The following is a 23589-nucleotide window of genomic DNA, read 5'->3' as shown; positions in this document are numbered from 1 at the left end:
TGTTTATGTTAACATAAATCGTGTTAGGCGTTTTGAAATGTAAACAAACAAAAGAATAACCGTTACGTAAGATTTTGTCAAGATACAACGTTTGCGCTTCGGCCGAGCGGTAACGCACTCCATTTCGTACTTCTTCGTCACAAGTTCGATTCCAAGCCCCGTATGATTTTTATTTTTAAAGTATCTTATTTCTAATTTTTCAATAACACTTACTATCCGGTCATAACTTCAGTAATAATAAATTTAGATATTCTGCCGATTTTAACAATGTTTATACAAAATAAGTACAATGAATTAGAAACCGGAGAGAAAAAAACGTACGCAAAGTATGTTATTTAAAATAAAACATATTTGGACGGATGGAAGATTCAAACCGTCAAAAGTATCTCTACAACATGACTGCGCCAACAAACCAACTATTGATCTTACTTCGTAATCAATTGAGCCGCACCATGGGAAAACCAACATAGTGCATTCGCGACCAGCATGGATCCAGACCGCGCAGGCTGGTCAGGATCCATGCTGTTCGCTAACGGGTCTCTTACTCGAAAAGTATGGATCCTGACCAGACTGCGCGGATGCGCAGGCTGGTCTGGATCCATGCTGGTTGCAAATGCACTATGTTAGTTTTCTTATGGTGCGGCTGAATTATTCTAATTAATAATATTTTGGTTTAAACGATAATGCTTCTAATTGTTTATTTACATATAGCTGCTAAAGTAAAAACGCCGTAATACTGTGCGGTACTTATAATATTCTTTGTTTACATAGACACTTTTTAGCAACAGGATATATTTCAAAACGTTTAAGTTTTACTGCATGTCTAGATCTAGTGTATGTTTCGTAAAATCCGGGATCATTTATTATCTTGATTCCTTAACAATCAAAGGGTGGTACTTCATTCTTAGGTTTAATTTAACGCATACAGTGCATGAAAGAATTTCGGAGTGAATAAAGTGAACTTGCGTTCTAAAATGTTGAGTCTCAGCAGGAAAAATCTATTCTTACCAAGCATATTTCATTTTACCAGGATTTTACCAAGATTTAGTAACTGCGTCTTCATTATGGAACTAAGCAGCAAACAAACTGCTGTATCTTGTGATGATTTAATTTTAAGTTATTTGCTTCACAAATCTCGCAAAATAATCGTGCCTTTAAGAACGTAACACACCAGTAAAATGTTAAACTGTGCCTGGAGACAAGTATAAAATAGCTACAATCTACACATAATATATGATACTGGTTTTATGTGACAAACATTTTAAAATTCTTTAAATATTCATATCTTTGCTGTAAAAATTATTTATTCTTAATGTTTTCCTGTGATGAAGATCTCTAGATAGTATGAGGGCACTCATTAACTACAAACAACAACCTTCAAACTTTTTCTGTTATTAATTTTTAAACAGCACCGTCTTTCAACGAACTATACTATATTTCAGGAAAACATTTTAAGAATTGTTTAATCCCTAAATGGCCTTCAATTATAAGTCAATAATTTAAAGAAACAATCGGACTATTTTCTTACCACTGATACCTAATGACGTTAAAACGCACACTTGAGATCATGTTTTCTTTTTTCACTAGTATTCTGCTCTTTGAAAAGGTGGCACTACTCACACGTTCAAAATACATTTTGCTTTTTAGCTGAACACCTATTTAGTTTTACATCGAAACAAATCCACAGAAATTATAATATGTAATTCAGTGTAAAACAAGTATAGGTTCAAACGGTTTTATTGTATTTGCTTTTCAAATTACATCTATTCGTGCATACCAATACGTCTTGCGTTTTTGTGATGAGAACAAACAACAAACAGCGAATACAGCTAAGAAAGAAGAAATGTTTTGTCAAAACAACCTGTCAGTGTCATATCAGAAACAACATTTATTACACGAAATTTATTTTGAAAATATTTCTGAAATGTCTAGGTCTACAGCTCTCAAATACGGTTATATCTTACATCCGAGGCATATACTGACACTCTCAGACAACATCAAAAACGACCTTTTGAGCGATTTGATAAAGTTTCAAAATTATCAATGTATCCTTGGTCCGTGACGGACCCCTGTGAGATTTGTGTTTATCCCGAGCTCAAATATCTTTTCGTAGATGAAAAGCTGACATGCCGTACTAAAGCCCAGGTAATTTCAATTCGTTAGAAAATGCTGAAAATTGACTCCCCAAAGAAAAAAAAATGTCCACGCGCATACATTTAGACGGGGTGACCCCGGCGCGTGATCCCTGACTATCTACGAATCAAAATACGGCTTTCGTTTTCAAGTTTAGCATTTCTACTTTCATTTTCTTTACTTCCGGAAATAGCTGAAGGTCGAGTGCCGTCATTTTCTGTGTTGTCAAAAACATACATACGTCTGGCGAGATTGCATATGTGCTGGCCGTCCTAAGGTTATCATCCGTATGTATAATCGCCAATGACAAAATCCTTATACACAATATAAAACAAGACATTATCTTGTATGCGGATTAAAACAATTATCGTCTATAAAAATCATATTCAAAATAACATTTGGCGAATACGTGCCTAGCTATTTCAAAAAGGGCTCAATATCTCCAATTTCAATATGTGAAAGCTTTAATTAACGTTGAAAGCCTGCTTATTTCTTACACAGATTTTATCTAGTTTGCTTGATGTAATTAGTATGATAAGCGTTACAGTACAAGTACTATGTACAAGTAACCCTACTTTAAACGGATACGTTTCTGCAATACAATAACAAGGTGAATGACTTCAAAGTAAGTATTGATCGATTGATTAATACTTAGTTCTGTAATCAAAAGTATGCTTTCTACTTTCACCAGCACCCAACACTTTTGTCTACCCTTTGTATTTTGCATATAGCTAAAATGTTCTTGATGGATTTTTGAAGCAACCCGTCTGCTATAGCTTTCCGTTACAGTTTGTTTTTGTTGCAGAGCTACTTTGCTATGCATGGCCTCATGGCTGTGGTTTGGGTGTTCTGTACTAGCCTAATCTTTTACTTTTTATTTACAGACCCCATGCAAGAAACCGCCTTGTTTATCCATTGATCATTTGAAAATGTTATTACTGACGTTTTCGTGTAATTTTCAGTTAAATAATATATACCATTAAAGCTTGAAAGCCGCCACATGACCAGAATCCAGAAACAGCAAGATAAATAAATTTAGTTCCTGTTTCTTCCAGCACAATAAAACAAGATACAATTCCTTTCTTAGATTATTCACGTAACTGGTATATACATGCATTTACTTTAGTTGCAAGTACGAACAATTTAGATATCATCGTAGGTGAAGATCGAAAGGAGTAAAATCACTGTCATTCAAACTATGTAGATGTTTTTCGGCCATTTTCATCAATTATTTGCATATTTCTGAGAGGTCATTTTGTATACAAGATAAGAAAAACCGCAGTTTCAGTGTTTAGTAGGGGTGACTATTGAGGCCAATTTTGACTATTGCAATACTATTGATATTGCTGAAAAACTATTGCGATACTATTCTATTGCAGGTTACTATTACAATAGTTATCGGCCACCATGTTTTATACAGTAAAACTACCAACTGGCATTATTACACAGTGTAAGACACGGCACTGTTTATAATTGCTGTTAATACACATTGAGATATTTGTATAACTGAAATGGGCAGAAATAAATCTGCCATTAAATATTTTTAACATTTTTTCTATTTCTTGCCTTCCTTGGCTTTGAAACAATAAGGAAAACAATAAACCTATGCAAGGTATACTCAAACAAATCGGCCATTTTGTTGCGAATGTCAACGTGTTTAATAACCCAAAGCATCGAAAAAGACGAAAATTGACGGATCGGACTAAGGTGTAACAGCACTAAATGAAGTGCCCTACCGAACAGTTTGCTATATCATACAAGTAGCCTACTTTCTCCATGTCCATAGTACTTTTTCTCAGTTAAGGTGAACAGGTTATTTAAATATATTTAATCAAAGTTTCTAAGAAACTAAATTTATTAATTATCTCCCAGACTTCCCAGTCCTTTATGGTAGTTTAATTCCGTGAGGTTAATTATTCTAATGGAGACGTAAACATTTTTCGAGGCGCAAATAAAAGCTGGCTCTGTTTCTTGGTTTATAAATTATTAATTATTTCTGTATTTACTAAAATTTCAAAACTATCAAAACTATCGATTGTCGAAGGAACTATCGGCGATTGTTATTGGATCGTGACTTTTCTATCGATGCATACTATCGGGACACTCAGTATCGCAATGCATCGATATTTCGATGTATCGTTACACCCCTAGTGTTTAGATATGTACAACGATTTCTCTGTAGTATAATAAAGCTTTTAATGGAACCTCGAAGTACCTTCATGTTGTTTTAAATATGGACAGCCTATATTTTTTAGATATTGTCAAACACATTTATCCAAAAGAAGTGCAACTGAACAAAGCTTAATACCTCAGATTTAGTATCGTCATTTTTGGATTAACAATAATTATAAATAATTGTGGAATACTAGTCAATTTCCCCCAACTAGTCTCACTAGCGACATCATATCACCTCTTATTCCTTCTGCTAGAGCTTGCTCAAAGTAAGAGGATTTTAAACATAGAATTCTTTATATTACCAAATCAAGTTATTGCCACAGCGTTACCAGTATCATTAACCATGGAAGGCTTTTACTAATATCTGCTTCCAATCGTCCGTACTTTTAAAGAAATATAACACAAATATTAAACACATATAAAACTTGGTCTTACACGCCTAGAATACTACTGGTTGGCGACCCAGATTCGGACAATTTTGCAACATTTTCAGCCGTCATGGTTTCATTTTTAATTCAAGATCCATGAAATGTTACCTGAATCAAGTTCAGTTCTTCGGTGTCACAAAACGTGAATTTGTTTTTATCTAAAAATAAACTGAACACGTCACTGAGGCCCGAAAGAGGGTACGTACATTTAACGTTTTTAGTGTGTTGCAGGACCCAGAAATAGGACAGTAGGAAAACGCTAATTATGGTGATTTCTGTCTCGCAGAATCACTTTTAGGTCGGTGTCAATGATAAAAAGACATGTTTACCTTGTTTAAATTCAACTATTAATGTTTGATATAAAGCTATCGCTCGAGAGTTAAAAAATCCAGCTGGCCTACATACCACAAAATTCTGAATAAAAAATAAATTGGTTGAAACGTATTTAACTCGTGTTATTAACGGGAAAACCTTTACACTTGTTTTCAAACACACAATTTTCTCGTCTGCATTTAGCAGATTGTAGATGAGTACGCCTTGAATAATGTTGGGGCCTCAAAACAAGTATGCGCATGCGCATTGAAAGCACATGCTAGTTCCCCCAGTGGGAGCTGTCACAACATTTCGTGAACAAATATAAATATTTTAATTTTGCAAGTTTTAGTCAACGATTTGCAATTGTTGCAGTGGATGTTGCACATAAAGCAAGCGTCTGAGTACTTGTCAACAAATGATCAAAAATAACGCTAAAATAAGCGTTTACGCGAATGTACGAGTTTCTGGGTTGTCCGAAATTCTGGGTCAACCAGTATAGGAATATAGACTATGGAAAATTAAACATAATGCTTATTTCAATCAAAATGTTTGTAAAATGAATTAATCAAAAGAGAAGACAATGCGAAAATCGTACATGTTTTGTGACTGATACCTCTACAGTTAGTCGCTAAGCTTTCCTAATTGATGGTACGACGATTAATAAAGTGTAAGACCCCGTTATGCTTTACTACTATATCATACAAGAACGGACGGAGGGAGTGGAAATTTTTTCTTGCAACTTACTGAGTAGTGCCCTTAAAAGTTAGGTTTTTGGTGCTCCGACTTCAAACAAGTTATTGTCAATGAGTACACTTGTGTTCTTATACTTGAGATTAACCATATGATATGTTTTACTTTATATAATCTGTTTTTACACTAATGTTAAGGACACTAGCGTTTCTCAGCTGGGAGTGTTTTTTTACACTGTCTTGTCTTACTTGTTGAGAACAGGGTAAGCACGAGGTTTGCTTGTCCTTAATGCGTTTAAACCCCTAGTTTCTTTTATAGGTTAATGTATGTTCCAAGGCGGTGCCCCTATTTTCAACTTGCTTGTCCATTTCGTATTTATGTTCCGTAATATATTGTCTTTGTTTATTGACTGCGTTACGATCGTTCCCCCGTCCTAGCCCCCTACTTTTACCATCATCTCTCCACCAACGATGAGTTAGATAAGGTACAAAACATATACTAGTTTCAGAATGACCGGGTTTTTCGTAACCGGCCGTCCATGGGCGGTGCCCCACTATGTTGTTTTGTCCTACTTGTATGTTTGTTTCGCTGTGTACGAGTATTCGCGTGTGTATATGCGTGCGTGCGTGTGTTGGTATTTTGCGGTTCTATAGTTGTTCACCGTTTAGGGAGAATACGTGTTTGGAATGTGGCTTTCCGTGTTGGTTGAATATTCAGTCTTGCCTTTTGCTATTTACCTCAACACCCTCACCCATAATTGTTATCAGCAACCCGTTTGTTGCAGGCCTATTTTACAAAGCATGGCTCTTTTTTGTACATAATTAATCTAATGTTTAAACATGTCTACATATTGATTTGAAGTTGTCTCCTTATGTCACTACTCCTTTCCCTGAGTTATGTTAGCTCCTTTAGTTTATTTAGGTAATAATGCATCGATGCCTTGGTCAAATCTAGAACATAGCATATAATACATTCTTGTGGTTTCTAGAAATATATACTAGTATTTAGAAAAAAAAACGATACGTTATTTAACGAACAATACTAGGTTTATTGGGATTTAATGTTCTAATATCCTCATAATAAATGAGATTTGTACTTCAACTGTTTCATTACCTTGTAGCAATTGTAATTTAGTATTATGACTGCCTCACTGTAGGTGACAAAAACAGTGACAAGAGCTGGAATAAATTCTGGAAATTGTCCCGTTTGCAGGGAAATCTACCACATGTTACATCATTTTCTCAGTGCATTAATGCCTGTTATGCTATTATTGGTCATAGTGAACTTAATTTGATTTATAGTCGAACTGTAATTGTGTTTCGCGATAAAATGTCTGGAAAGGGACAACAAGTTTGAACAAACAGGATATTATGACCATTTCGCCAGTTCTAACTTTAGTGGGTTGAAAATAAAATGCAATTATTTGATAAGTTTGCTATATGGCGGTATTATTTTCTTCAAAGGAATACGTAAAAATCAATACTTTGATACTGTAAAGCACTTTGATAATTTACAAAAATCTTGAAACAAACAGGCGAGTTTTACCGTGTTTTGCAGATTATACTATTTTCATCAATAATGCGTATTTTGTGTTGAACCTTGAATTAACATGCTGTAGCCGTTTATTTTCTACATTCGTTACAACTTAGCCCTTATTATACTGGACCCGATTGATTCTGCCTTTGCGACCAGTGTAGATAATGATCAGCCCGCACATCCGTGCAGTCAGCTCAAGATCTGCACTGTTCGTCATTCAGTCAGTATCTGTTTGGTAAGCACCCCTTTTAACAGTTAATGGCATTGTTCAAATTTAAAGACTGACAAGTCATTATAGAAATTCAGCCGGGTAAGAGTTAGACATCCCCCAATTATATGTTAGTAGCTGAACAGATGAATGAGAATAGCAACATCACATTTTTAGACGTCTGCACTTCTCTTCAAAAGCATAAACGTATACAAGTGAGGAAAAGAAAGACAGTGATTGTAAAGGCTTTGTGCTGCACTAAGTCTATTTATTTACTGGTTGTTTTCAGTTGTGTTGTCCTAACTGTTCTGGAAAAACAATTCTAAACCTATTCACTTACTACATAATATGTAGCATCATTACATTTAATTTCACAAAAGGCAGTATTAAAGATGAAATCTGTATAATTATAATTTAATAGAGATTTTCATTTAATGTCGTGTTTAATGATCTTTAAGCAAATTTCCAATAACACTTTTGCTCTTTTATTTTAACTTCATCATGGCAGTGTGTTTTTGCAACGTATTGATATTTTTTGTTTGTTTGTTTGTTTGTTTTGGGTTTAACGCCGTTTTTCAACAGTATTTCAGTCATGTAACGGCGGGCAGTTAACCTAACCAGTGTTCCTGGATTCTGTACCAGTACAAACCTGTTCTCCGCAAGTAACTGCCAACTTCCCCACATGAATCAGAGGTGGAGGACTAATGATTTCAGACACAATGTCGTTTATCAAATAGTCACGGAGAACATACGCCCCGCCCGAGGATCGAACTCACGACCCCGCGATCCGTAGACCAACGCTCTACCTACTGAGCTAAGCGGGCGGGTTGTATTGATATTTTAGTTTAGTAGCTATTTTAATATTACGCAATGTATGAATATCACAATGGGGATGCAGTATTAACAACACTGTTTGTACATAACACAATTGAAGAACAGGTGCAATATCAAGAATAAGCATGGTATCAGTTTAACTTGTCCGTTTCTTTGATTTACAACTACATTGGCAAAGTTTCGTATTGAAATGATCAATTTCTCAATTAATTCTTGGCAATGTTGAAACATGTTCGATAAGGAATTTGTTATATGACTCTTCCTGAGAACGTTCATCTTCATCAAAAAGAAATTCATCATTTGTTCCAGAAGTATCATAACATATGCCAAGAATAATTCATTTGATATGATGATTTGGATTTCAGTCTAGAGTATGTGTGGAATATTTACGGGTCAGTTATTATACTGATTTTATTTAGCCTCAAATTACCTACCGATAACAGTTGCCTTTATAACACGCCTTCACTTTGTGAGAAACAACTGTAGAAACGATTGGAGGTTAACATACGCTCAGCACTATGACTAACAAATCAAAACATGTTTTAACAAATAATTGTTGTCTATTGCAGTTGTCAGAATAAGAAACCGCATTGACCCCTGACCTTAACCTTTCAAATAGAATCAAGGCTCTACTCATCCAAGGTTGCGATAAATGTTTCTCCAAAATTTAATGATAACCACAACGTGTAGCAAATTATGAATCAAACACTATATTTGTATCCTTCCGACCCCAAATGACTTCGAATTCAAAATTAGAGAGAATGAATTTTAAGCATTACATTCAAACATATTATGATACGTTAAAATCGAGGTTACTTAAAGGATAAAAAGTTATGACACAGACATGAAAATGCAGTGTCTATGACCCTTTTACCCCTATTTATCTTCGCCTTGAAAACATGACACATTATATGCAGTGTGTACCATTATGATATTGCAAAACATTTTACCATGTTCATATAAAATCCTCTTAAGAGTATTCAAATCCCTCCTGGCATTGACCATGAAGATAGGTTAATTGCTTCTGAGCATTGTGGGTTTTTTTTGTTGTTGGGTTTAACGTCGCACCAACACAATTATAGGTCATATGGCGACTTTACAGCTTTGATGGTGGAGGAAGACCCCAGGTGCCCCTCCGTGCATTATGAGCATTGTAGCAAAAGTGTTATGAAATATACCTATGCAAAGTTCAAACGAGAAAGAATAAAACGGTTACAGATATATAACTCGTACTAAATTTGCAATATATTATGAGCCTTTTGACCACATACGACTTTGACCTTAACGATAGGATGGCGGAATCTATGCACTGCATTCTGTTTGGTTGTGATCAATATTTTTGTGAAGTTAAGATAAAATAAAAATAATGTTTGCAAATAGTGAGGACAAGAGGTTTCCGTACATGGAGAAACAAACATACAGACAGAAAGACCGAGAAATTACTAAAGGGCTTCGACGGGGTCCCAAAAGTCGAAGAATAAAGTTCCTTAAGTTTGTTATGTCCCGTTGTAATTTCATCAAAACTGGGAAAGTCTGCGGATTGCATTTTTAAATGTTTTCAGTGCACATGCGGGGGAGTTGCGGTAAGCAGTAATTTACCAATTTCTTTCCAATTTACCAGGTAGTAATCAACTAAGATTCGCAGATCTACATTACATAAATTTGGCAAAAGCACATTACACTTGCGTACACCTGTAATCATTATTATTCTCTTTTTACATATTGTACGTGTTTCACATTTTGGTACGGATCTATCAACATAAGGATTTAAGCAATAAATCATTCGATAAATTTGTTCTGTATTGTTGTGTATTTGGATATTTGCAAACATAATATCAACTTGACGCTATTTATAATTTAACGACAATGAAAGTATAAGTAAATAGTACGACGATTAACTAGTAAATGATATAATGTGGGTTTTTTTCAGTTTTATTTCCATGCAATCTCTTATTCTTCTATGATGCTGTCATACTTATGCAATGAAGCATGGAACACAAACAAGCAATATAGAATCAGACTCCGTTTAACAGAGTCTGTTCTTGAGAGTTAATGAAATGTACAACACCACTCATTCTCCGAAAGTCTTTTAAACATATAAACATATCTGACATCAAAACCGATTATTTGTTCCTTTGGCGAGAGTATAAACGTATGATGATGTCTTTCCGTTTATATACCTAGGCTAGCAAATAATTCTATTCTGAATAACACAAAAATAATTTCAAAATTGGTAAATCAACATTAGTTTGGAGTCATGACTCAGAATACAACTACACCAATGTGTTAGAACTGCGCTTGTTGTTTCGATAAAATTGCGAAAAGTTTATCTGCACAAGATGGCCTAATGTCATACTTTACAAAATATAAACACGTATGACAGCCAAACTGATCAGTTGCTCCCATAGCAAGAGTAAATCTAGCACGTGTACCCTTGGCGAGAGTAAATCTATCATGAATAACTGGACCGTATGTTTGTCTACCCCATACATCTGAATAATTGATCCTTAGGGAAAACTTAATGTTGATAAATTGCAATTATTGTCATTAAATTGAGTAATTTTTCACCAATGAGTCTGAAATTTGGTGCTGCTACGAGATAATGGATATAGTTCCTTTTTCAAACTTATTTCTCCCATGAGTGGGATGAGTAAACATATTACTGCATTAGCTTTTCCATTTCAGAACTATTTTGCCTTCAAATTTGTTTAAATTAAAGTAATTTTCTGGTACTGGGGCTACGTTTAAGGGTAAGTAATTTCCATTCTATAAAACCAGGACAAAAATCAAACAGGGAAAGCAACACTAAAAGAACGTTAAAGAACAAAGTCGCCCCATATATCAATTAAAATGGAAATACAGGAGTAAATTGTCACTTTGTCGCAGGACGGACGAGGGACAGACTTACAAACATACTAGTACCACAATAGCAGATCAGAACAATAACCGAATCTCCCGAAAACAGAGCTCTACGGATTTGGTCGCACACAGAAAAAGGATCGCACGGTAAATAGCAGGAATATGTAGATCCGGACGTTACTCCAGGCTTAAGGTCTTCTTGGGGGAAAAAGTAGTCGCTTCTCAGGTCTTGGGTATTCTAGGGATAAAAGTAGCTATTTCAGGTATAGGTCGTCTGAGCTCAAAGATATATTCCTCCAGGTAAAAACGTCTGGGGTAAAAACTAAAATCCATTATACATGGTCAATACCATGACACATAAAACATATAACATCACTTCGGGTAATATCATACTATATATAGGCTCCCAAAAAGAATGTGCGATATATTAAAGGCAAAAACTGTCCCCTTTAGTACACCATACAAAATGTAGATTCTCAAAACAACAATTTATGATAAAATTAGGACAAACAGAAAAGTCCCTTAAGTACACCACTAAGTATGTAAGCTCGCGCATTTCACAGTTAAAAGGAATGTGCTACAATTGATACGTCATTAATGTTACGTCACTATTACTTCACTGAAAGTCTTTTAATAACTTATATATTTAACAATTCTTCTGCTCACAAATTGGCGAATATATACATTAGAATCAAATTCTGGTTCTTAGCAAATTGGTATTTAATATACTAACATTGAAAGAATAAACCTGGAAGAAGGCGCGAATATTCACGTTCATATTTTATGACACACTGGCCTTCCATGATTTCATACGATTTTACAAAGATATTAATAAATGTTACAGAAAAAAATATTTTGATCCCTCTTGTCGAAATAACGTTGTAACTAAATGATTAACGCGATTTTTTCTCTGTTTATAAATCAATAAAAATTTACAATGATGCGTATCGTATCTTTACGACAAAAAATAAAATACTGTAGCAAAATTTGTAATATATCGGAAATTTACTAACCTTACAAGCTTATAAAAGTTTATCGTTCTATATTCAATGTACGTCAATACATGTCTGTTACTCTGTCAGCAATTTTTTTCCAAAACAGTACACTACATTTGAGCCAATTTAAGCGGGAATAGAAAACACTTTCCACGGGCAACTGCATTACAGCTGGAAATTTTTTACAAAATCCGCGGAATAAATCGAACAAAATCATGCCCATCCAGAGTGACTATATATCAATACATGTGAATCGGACGGAGGAAATCATTACATTAAGTAAATTGAACACCAGGTCCAGTGCCTGTATTTGGGTGATGTTCTGAGATGTGTATACCAAACCGTTGAATAATCAAATGCCTCAGACACACAACATTATGTGCACTCGTATGGGTAGTAAAACCAGACGGGTACGGTAAAATTCTCCCCCACATACCCTCCCCCGCCCCCGACATATTGTTTTTGCCCTGTCCGTCCGTCCGTCACTTCATTTCCGATCAATAACTGGAGAACCATTTGACCTAGAACCTTTCAAACTTCATAGGGTGGCAAGGCTTATGGAGTAGACGACCCCTATTATTTTTGGAGTCACTCCATCAAAGGTCAAGGTCACAGGGGCCTGAACATGGAAAACCGTTTCTGATCAATAACTTCAGAACCACTTGACCCAGAATGTTAAGACTTCATGGGTTGATTAAACATGCAGAGTAGATTTTGGGTCACTTGATCAAAACTCAAGGTCACAGGGACCAGAACATGGAAAACGGTTTCCGATCAATAACTTGAGAACCTTTTGACCCAGAACCTTCAAACTTCATAGGACGATAGGCCTAAAAGAGAATATGACCCTTATCGTTTTTGGGGTCACTTGAGCTAAGGTCAAGGTCACAGGGACACAGGGGCCTGAACATGGAAAACCGTTTCCAGTTCATTACTTGAGAACCGCTAGGCCCAGAATGTTGAAACTTAGTGGGATCATTGGACATGCCCGGTAGATGATCCCTATTGCATCCAACTATCAGTGTCTCTTTGACTTTCGTTCCTGTTCCCCATTGACTTCTTGTCTATACGACTTTGCATTAGGAGAGACATGCGCTTTTCTACAAAAACATCTTCTAGTTATCTGACAAGTTGAGCGATAACTATTATAGAAATCAAATCACAAAGACACTACCTTAATCATAAAGGTGGTTTTGATTGAAATTTTGAATCAAGACAACTTCTTGACAATACAAATAATTATAAATCTTTTGATGACCAGTACAGTATATGTATATAAGGCTATTCTATGCAATATTCTAATTTCTTTCTATTAGAAAAAGAAAGCAGAAAATACATAAGCATGTGACAGAAATTAAATGTAGTTATCCCTGATAATGAATAGAAAATGGTGTGTTTTTGATGCGGTAAAATAATTTGAAAAATATATAACATTTGCTCGTCTGTAACTGTTATACATCATGGGAAGTTACATTGTGTTATTCTAAAAATATAGCTATGTTGGCCCACTTGAACAGTTTTCTTCTGATTAAGTACATTCAATATTTTTATGTTATCAGAGGGAAAATAACGTATCTATCAACTGATATCATGCCAGTTATATTACAGCTTATCATTTGAACTCAGATTACTTTGTACTTATTTAAAACAAACACATTGTTTGTGCCATGAATATCCCACTGTTTTAGAAGGTATTTCGAATGATTGTCAGATTTCTTAAAAAAGGCAATTGATATTATACATCTGAATACATCTTTCTCAAACCACGCAGAGACTCAATGTATGTCTTAGAATGTTGTACAGAAAACGCCTGTTTCCACATATCAAGATAATGAGATAATGAGTGCAGAAATGACTCGTTTACCTATATTACGTTAAATTTACCCCTAATGAGTGGTTAAAAACATTTTCTTTAAATATCAACTTTTGTTTTTCTTTTTTTTTTCGTCAAATCTACTTATCGCCAAGCGCAGACAGACTGCAACCACCTTAAATTATTCATTTAACATTGCAGAGTTTCAACCAAAGTATTAACATAGATCGTAAAACGAATTCGTCAGTTCAAAAACATCTCACAATATGCTTATCTCGAATTCATCAATCATTCACTGATATGATTTCAGCTACTGAATATATATAAATTCCTTGCCATATTGAATTCAATCCAAGATTTTGGCAAACATTTATCTCTATTCGTTCCGACCAGATGATAATAATTGTGCTATAAATTGTACTAATGCAATAAATTGTCTGAACTTTTACTTGAACTGTTGTGTTACCAGGTGAAATCCGCATTCAGATTTTTAATTCAGAGGTAAATAGCCAACAGGTGCAAATGATTTGCTAATGATTAACGTTCATAAGAGCGCAGTTGTCATAATTCATTACTGCACGTTCTTGTCCACCAAGAAAGCCATCTAATCCAGTTTATACAACAAGTAAATGTTAATCCAAAAGTTGACCGTCTGTAGCATTTCTCTAACGTCAAACAATCTCACAAAACATATATTTCAGATGTTTCTTCATGAATGACAACAAGCAAAATGCACAATACCTAGTCTGTATGCGAGATTAAGTTAGCTTATATCATACTTGCCTGTTCCTGTAGCCATGCAAGAGACATTTACTTTCGTTTTATTGCAATTTCAGCTGAGCTCACGTTATCATAAATTCCATAAAACGTTTGTTAACTTTTATCATAGTGATTAAATTCAAAAATAATCTAATGGCTTTTCTAAAACAGGGTATATCACAATCTCATTTTATAGAAATGTGATAACTTCATAAATTCTCGGGCATAGCTACTTCCGACCATTATTTATTAAATCTATCAAACCTTTTGTTGCACTAGGCTATAACCGTGTTGTTCCGAGACACGTTGGGTGTTTAGTCATCCCTTTAACAGCTGGTCACCACTCTTTCATCTTTGCTTGTGCGATGACGGAACAGCTGACTCCATGGTAGCTAGCTCTTAAATCTCTTCTGAGGATGGACTGGTTTGATGTTTTACCCTTGACCTCCTTTGTCATGCCCTGAGCGATGTTTCAGTTGGTGCTCTGGCTTTTGTTTCTATAGATTTTGATTTATTTAATTTTTATCTGTACATGAACATATTTAAAATGTGTGTTTTACAATGTGTTTGTGTGGTTACTGTTCCATGTGGTAGGAACTTACCTTGTAATATAGGAAGATAAGTCTGGTGAAGAGTGATGTTTGACGCAATAAACTAATTTTAACTACCCAGTGGTGCTTTTGCATTGACCGTTCCAAAGTGGTACCCTACTGTATTTCTTCTTGATGTATGTTTGTGTGTTTTGTGTTAATATAGCATTCGTTTGTGTTAATGTATGCTCAGTCAGTGTGTGCATGTATACAGTTACATATACCCATATGTCTCTGTGGAATGTTGTATGTGCGGCTGCATTCTTTCAATTTGGCTTAAAATTGTCTGAATTTTGTTCTTGTATTTTAACAGATATGTATTTACTTTTGATCAGCCTTATAAATTGTGCTGTCTGTTTAATGGTCATGTTAAAAAATAGCTGGCTTTTAAAAGCATCAAGTCTAATTATTATAAATGGCATTTGAAGCATACAAATGTTAACCGTCAGACAAATCGTTTACAAACTGTCACACGTTTGGTCAATGCCACGTTTTGGGTAAAATAGAGCACCAATTAGATGTATTTCAAATACTAAATTTGCTTAAAATTAGCTCTATGTCACAGATTATTGTACGATGATAAAATTTTGTGATAATCAGAAGAAGATAAATGATGGATAGGTATGGTTTCAATTTATGTGTAAGTTTAACTCTAAAGCATAAAACTGGTATTCTTATTGGTAATTATTCATAAATATTAGACCATGGAATTTCTTCCAAACCATAATTAACGACGCCCCATACGTCATGCATTTTTTGCAGGCTAGGATGTTGCCGAGATAGAATAGCATGTGTTTGTATTGACAGAAAATTACGGAATCATAATATGGTTATAAGGCGCTTTCGAAACAACATTGTGAGCAGTAAACTGTTTCAAAACTGGAGTTAGGTCCCTTTTTACATTGCACTTCTGTAATTAGAGAAGATTACTGGATAATCAAGTAGTACATGTATATAACTGTTTTCGTACTTCATAAAACACTTCTGAAAACCAAAGTTGATCAGTTGCTCCGATATCCCCAATTTCTCTATGATTATTGGTGTCCGAATTCTAGTAACAAATAAATCTGGATAATGAAACCTAAGAGAAGTCGTAATTGTGGTAAATTGCAATTATATTGAATACTTTTACACTAATGTGTGTGCAAACTGGAGCTTCTTCGAAGCAATGAAATTTCATGTTATAGGTACACCTAATCAACACAAATGTTGAACATTACGTCCTAAATATTTATATGAAAATGATCGGATTTCGGTTATTAGGGATGATGTATGATAGTGTTGAAACCATCTTGACATGCTTTAAATAGTTTCCTTCGTTTACTATTTTCCTTGTTGCAACTTTGCCCATCTTCCTTTTCATCGTATAATAAAATTTATAAAAGGTTTTATACATAAGGTTCAATGGTTCACCGATAAGTTAAATAATCATTTGTGAAACTGATTTTAGCGTATATTTATACAAAATAATATCCCTAACAACCTTTGCATTGGGAAAAAGCGTATATACGACATTATATTATGTTTGCCGATTAATTTACTTGCTTTCTCTACTCATTGACGCATTCAACAATAGTATATCAAAATTTAATGCTAGAGTTTCATAATTATCTTTTTTCAGCAATGGTATAAGCTTCTTAGCTTCAGAATTGGAAAGCTCTCATTATCTTCGTCACGTGCTTAATTTCTAACTTTAGTTTGACTTAATTACAATCAATACAGCCAATGTACTTCTTCAAGGAGTTCATTAATACTGGAATTAAAAGCACAACATGTCTTTGCTGAACAAGAATGTCTCGTGATATCTTTAGACAAACTAGCCTCAAACACAATAAAGATCATGCGTCATCTTATAAAGTATGTGGACTGTGAAACAAAGCATATTCTGTTATTGAGCTTAAACCAATAGAAAAAGTGGAAACTTCACAGGTCGCTCAATACCTTATATTTTCTGTCAGTGTAAAACAGCAATCTCCAAATCTATTGAGGAATCTATAGAGAATGCTAAACTATATGAACACAATTAAACAAAAATATATTTTTTTTATCGTAAACGTGTATATTTTTATCTTAATGTTACAATGAATGGTATATTAAAACATGTTCAATATAAAAGCTTGGTTTGCCCTCAGTGTCGTTTGTGTTTACTTTAAAACTATTATAATCTAATAATATTTTATTCTATAATTTTTTTCGACATTTTTTTAAAATAATATAGTCCATCTAAAACTTACCAGTTATATGTTACATATAATAAGCACTGTCTTATTTACTAGGAGCAAAGTGGCGTATAAAGCGTGTATTACATATAACATCAGTTGGGCAATTTTCTCTCAGTAATCATCGACAGTTAAGTTAAACGAAGTTTAAAAAGGTGTATACTAAGACTAGATGCAAGAAATATACAAGTTGTCCAAAACCTCTCCAAGTACTTGGCTTGTGTTGGCTATCACTTAAAGAAATAAGCGAACTAGTTTCCAGCAATGGATGATGACTTTATCAACTTGAAGATAAGTATAATTCGAACTACAGATAAACAGCAACCATCTGACCATATTCTCATTCAACATAACGAAAAGTGAAAATAAATGAAAATACATTCTGCTTCTTTTTCCTTTTGTCGTTACTAACATATTCATTCAAATAAAAAGTAGTTGCTCCATCATTTACCAAATATACGCGGTAGTTACGTTATACATACAATGCGCATCTTACTTTGCCAAGATGACAAGCAACGTTTTTGTATAAGATACAACTGGAACTGTTTTCAAAGTGCATAACAGAATCTTAAATTTATATAAGTAAGCTCCATTTTTTTATGTTTTCCATTGACGTGTTCTGTTTCAAGAAAAAAAGATTATTTTGCTTCTCATCTAAGGATCCACCTACATTAATATAGTTAAACACTTTTTACAGGAATAAATGTCCAGTATAATTACTTTGTAGTGAAATCTGCCACTATCTATCACATATCACATTATTTTCTCATTGCAATGCTGTAATGCTGTGCTAATGCTCTTATCTGAAATAACATGCTTAATCTGATTTATTGACGAACAGGAACTTTGTTCTCTTGTTGTCATTACCAGTGACAGGGACAATGGGTTCAAATGACAATACATTGTCACATTATCAAACGGATTTGAAAATAGTACGAGAAAACATCAAAACATCACATCTGGTTTCAGCCACAAATATACTAATCGTTTTTAACTCTATTATAGAAGATGGGTGAAAATTATAAACGTCTAAACAAGCATCCTTAGTCTAGAACCAAAGGTTCTTGTTCTATATAAGCATAAACTCATTCAATTCCTTTTATATTTTGAAATGAAAACCATAATTACGAATTTGCAGAAAGGACAGAATGGAAAGACGTTTGGTAATTTCAAAAGTACCTCATGCACACTACGCTTCTTATCGATTTCACATATACATAACCATAAATCATGAATGTTTCTCTTAAATCCATGTTTTATACTCTTTGAATAAGACGTTCTTGCAGCTGATTGACGGAATATTAAGTGGCCTTAATACATTTCGGTATGGTATGTAGTACTTAATAAGACTATAAGCAAACATGTGTTTCTTAGTCTGAAGTACTCACCTAACATTTTCAGCAACTGTGCATGATGAAATATCTGCAACTTGTCGGTGTCTTTGGGCGTCTGCCTTTTGCGTTACCCGTATATCTCTATAAGCAATTACGCTAGTGGCCTTTTTCTCTCCGTTTTCATTTCTATCTATAAGCGCTACCATCAATGAAATAAAGTCTCGGATATTTTCCATCGATTTCTGTTTGTTGGTATTTAGAGTCTTTATACTGACGTCGTGCAAATGATTATCATAGATAGAGTGTGCCTCATCACTGTGTTAAGGAGATTGTATACCTTGTTACCAGGGTAAATTCAAATTAGTTGAACCCGAGCAGTGTAATTTAATATTTAGCTGCTACAATATCAAGTTCGTTTATCTCTGCCTTTCAAGTACAGTTTTTATCCAGGTTAGAAGTGCATGACCCTCCAAAGGCATTTTATATTGAACGAAGAAGAAAAGTAAGGATATATAAATACTTTTCAGTGTATTTTTGTTTCACTGTTATCCGTAGAAGTCTGTGTTGTTGATAATTTAGTATGCGCGGTACCTTTCTAAAATAAGCTTAAATTGTATACGTCGCGGGGCTCGTGTTTCCATGGAAGCGTATTTTCTCTCATTTTTAAACAAGTATGCATGATAACTGTATTTTTATATTATTAGCAGAATACTAAACTGTTTACATGGTATTCTATTTATCTTAATGTTTAAAGTAACCATGACAACAGAGATGTTTAAAATATGTCATATCTTGCTTTTTATCAAATTTGTTTTGAAAAACTTTAAATAAAATTATTTTTTACGTTCTAAAGTAAGTAAAATGTTCGTGTTATTTTCATTTTTTTAACAAAATACTTAGAGCAGTACTCATCTGACACTTTTATTGCAAAATCATTGTGCTTGCACTTATTATTCTCATGGGTAGTGTAGAAATACAGATCAAAAGCTAAAGCTGTGTTGCTTAAATAGACCAGTGTCAACGCCTTTGAATTTTACATGTAGATATATAGGTAACGGGATTCGTTTCCATCGTAACATTAATTTAATTCAAGAAATCAATACTTTCTACTGAAGTCTGAACAGTTTTAGAGCATAGTTTTAGTTTATAAGTACCAAATTATCAATAAAAACGAAAAAATATATCATATTACAAATAAATCTGCCCCATTTTTATTTGAAAATAGCCGTAATAAATAACCTTTCACCCAGCTATATTCCCAATAACATCAGTTACCGTAATCCATTTTCTTACATGCCATAGGGGCCTCCGCGGTCAAGTGGTTCGAAAACTCGTTTTATGGTGTAAAATTCATATGAACAAGCACAGTCTGCAGCATTATTGAAGAACTGTTGGTTGTACCTAGGAGTCCGCCCAAAATACTGCACGAATGTGCACCTTCGGTTTTCCTCCATCTGTCATTAAACAACCCATGACATTAAACTCAACAAAACAAAACTTGCCTGTGGGTGATTCACAACATTGTCTCGAAGTCTTTATATAATTCGGTAATGTTCCTGTCTCCATAAATTGTAAGCCAAGAGCCATTATAAAGCTTAGCCGCCTTTAATTATTCATTAAACATTGAAGATTGAATATAGTGAATAAATGTACCTTCTGACATTTAGTTAAGCACGTAAAACCAAACTGCTAATGGCGTTTTGATCACCAGATCGCAGTTGACTATGGATAGGATCTCTATAGTAATCGATTATTGTCTTTTCACTGTTTACGTTTTATGACAAAAAACAATCTGAAAATTGTATATAAGTATTGCATTCATGGGTATATTATACTTTACAAACGCCCTAGCAGTTTGATAAATTGGGAAATATATATTCACGTGGGTGTATCTATACGACAGAAATGATCTCTTCGTATCAATATGTTTACGAATCTGCGACACGAGGCAAACAGTTTGTTTCTAGGGAAATACTAGTTACCTTGGAAAAGAAACACATTCTTTTATCTTATATCAATGTTGTTTTAAATAAATAAAATGGAGTAGCTTTAGAAAACTTCGTCATGTTAGTATAACGGTGGAACTAATAGTCATGTAGCATTCTTCCTGATTATAGCTAGTTAAAGCAATTAAGTATTTTATTCATAAAGTGAAATGCAAGTACAGAATTTATTTGTATTTCAGTGGCGGCGGAAAATGAAAAAACAAATATGCACTTTCATTCATGCAATATTTTCTGTGTAGTTTTTAAATTGTTGTTTTTAATATTCATTTCTCACCGTAGGGGATAAATACGTACACGAGACCGCTATACATGATATTTGAAAGTGTCAAGTAACATTATCCGTTCATTTATTGAGTGAATTGCATCTAAATGTTGCATTTACAACACAAGAATGTAACTATATTAAGAAATAAATCCTACCACCGTGAAATAAGTACAAATCATTACAGATTCGTTGATCACCAGTACAATGCATTGCATGTATACAATCAGACACATATCAAACATCCACCGAAGAGAACGAACCATCATGGTACATATGACAGGCAGGTAGCTGAAATGTTTTTTTAAAGGTCTATTTCGGTAGTTGTTTGACCGGCTTCTTAAGGTAGTTCTGCACTTGTAACGCCACTTATCTGTAAAACGTTAATAAAGCCTGGATTCGGCGTATGGGAATGAAAATCATTTTATGAACTTATCGCAACCCGTGAGTAAATTTATTACAATGGCAATGTTACCACCTTTCTAAAGTTAAAATATGATATTTAAACATCTGACGCATTAAATAATTCAAACTAATGTCTTAAAATTAGCTTGAAATATGCGGTTTACTAAAATCGTGGTCAAATATCTCAAAAATAAGCGCACGGACCCTATACATTTTATTCACCACATTTAAATCATATGTTTATTTACGACTGTGAGAAATTTCATCAAAATCTACATTGTAGAAAAATTTCTGTTCGCGAAAATGTTATGAAAGTGGTGATTTTTCCATAAGCTCCCATTATGAAAAACTGCGTGAGGTCCAAAGTTTGCAAATCAGTCAAGCAAAACTCAAGAACACGACCCTATGAAGTTTTGATAAATCAGGGTTTAATGAAATTCTACATTGAAGAAAAACTTTCGATCCGAACGTGCAAAACTACCTTAAGACTAGTGGCTACTTTTGATAGGAGGCAACTAAAGCAGGAGGTTCCACTGCATAATGCTGTTATTCTTTATGAAATACTTTAATTTCTTTTAATATAATTTATCTGACAGATTACAGAAATATATAACAGAGAATTAAAATGCTAATATGTAACATGTAACTAAAATTCCATCGCATAGACAAAGTATCGTCCCAGAGAAAAAGATGGTGATAGCAAATATATTTGTATTTTCATGCAAAAAAGAGAGAAAAACTATTGGAACATTTGTCTCGTCTTCATACTTGTTACACATCGTGGGTAGTTTTTTCAGTTATTGTAGTAAGCACAGTTCATCTAAACAATGTTTGTTTTTGATTTGAAGATGAATGGTCTACGATTGTCTAATTTACTCCAAAACAAGGCAATATAAGTATTAGAAAAAATATGACAGATAATGTCCATTTCACACCTTTCCCTCTATAGCAACGCCGTCCATTTTTTCTGGATATGCCGCGTTTGCAGTTCGAATCGTCAGACTTTTTCAAGACACTTTTAAGCAAGCAAAATGATCTTCCAAGCTGAGCGCAACGCGTTTGATGCTATCAAATAGATACAAATTTTGATAGCACTGTTTAGAACTACAAAATAATGAAAAGGTGCATCATCATCATAGTGGACTCCGTAGGTCTAAAATCGTCAGAAAATGCAAGAATTCTCATGGCGCTGTTTGGAATACTAAGAATCAATGTACTCATCGCTAGCAAAATCAGTAATGGTGTAGTCTTAAATTCTTTGTCTTCTGGAGTTGTTACTCGTCTTCGTCGCAGGAATCTCTCATTGCCGTCATTGACCTTCTGTGATATTCCAACTTCTATAAGCAATAAGGCACGTTAATAAAAATATTGTTAAGTATGGAACTACAAAGTTAACTATCGAGTCCATTTTGGTGAGTATTTTCCATGATTCTAAACTTGTTTGTTACTGTAGAACAACTACAGACTGGTGGATCTCCGTACACACTACAAACACGTCATATATAAATAACTCACTATGCTTATAATAGCTAATGAAATTATAACGCATTTTGCTCGGAAAACTGTGCACATTTTAGTTTTTTGCGCGGCACATGACTCCAATATATTTCTCAATAATGACTGCCGTAAGGTACCATCTACACAGAAAGGAGAAAGCATGATCCCCAAATGTAATCAGTTGACAAGGTCTATCACAGAGTGTACCCGAATCTTGTAGAACTCTTCAAGATTAACACATAACAACGAGCAGAAAACCAGAATCAGCAACAGCAGCAGCTGCTAGATACCTTGCAGTAGACGGTTTCTTCAGTTTGGTCCTCGTAAATACAAGAATATGAATATTTTCCAATAATACCAATTACGCATGTAATAATATATGCATATTTTTTAAAATTTAGCAACACGTCTTTTGGTGGCGCCGGAGGCGGTGGTGGAAAGAAAGACCACGTTTGGTTGTTGTCATAAAGCGTTACATTAATGTTAGTAACATTCTCCTCTGTCAGACTTTCCATTCTGATTTGAAAAATA

Source organism: Mercenaria mercenaria, chromosome 4, assembly GCF_021730395.1.
Source record: "Mercenaria mercenaria strain notata chromosome 4, MADL_Memer_1, whole genome shotgun sequence".
Classification (NCBI taxonomy): Eukaryota; Metazoa; Mollusca; class Bivalvia; order Venerida; family Veneridae; genus Mercenaria; species Mercenaria mercenaria.
The sequence above is the reverse complement of the archived record's forward strand: the minus strand, read 5'-3'. Positions refer to the sequence as shown.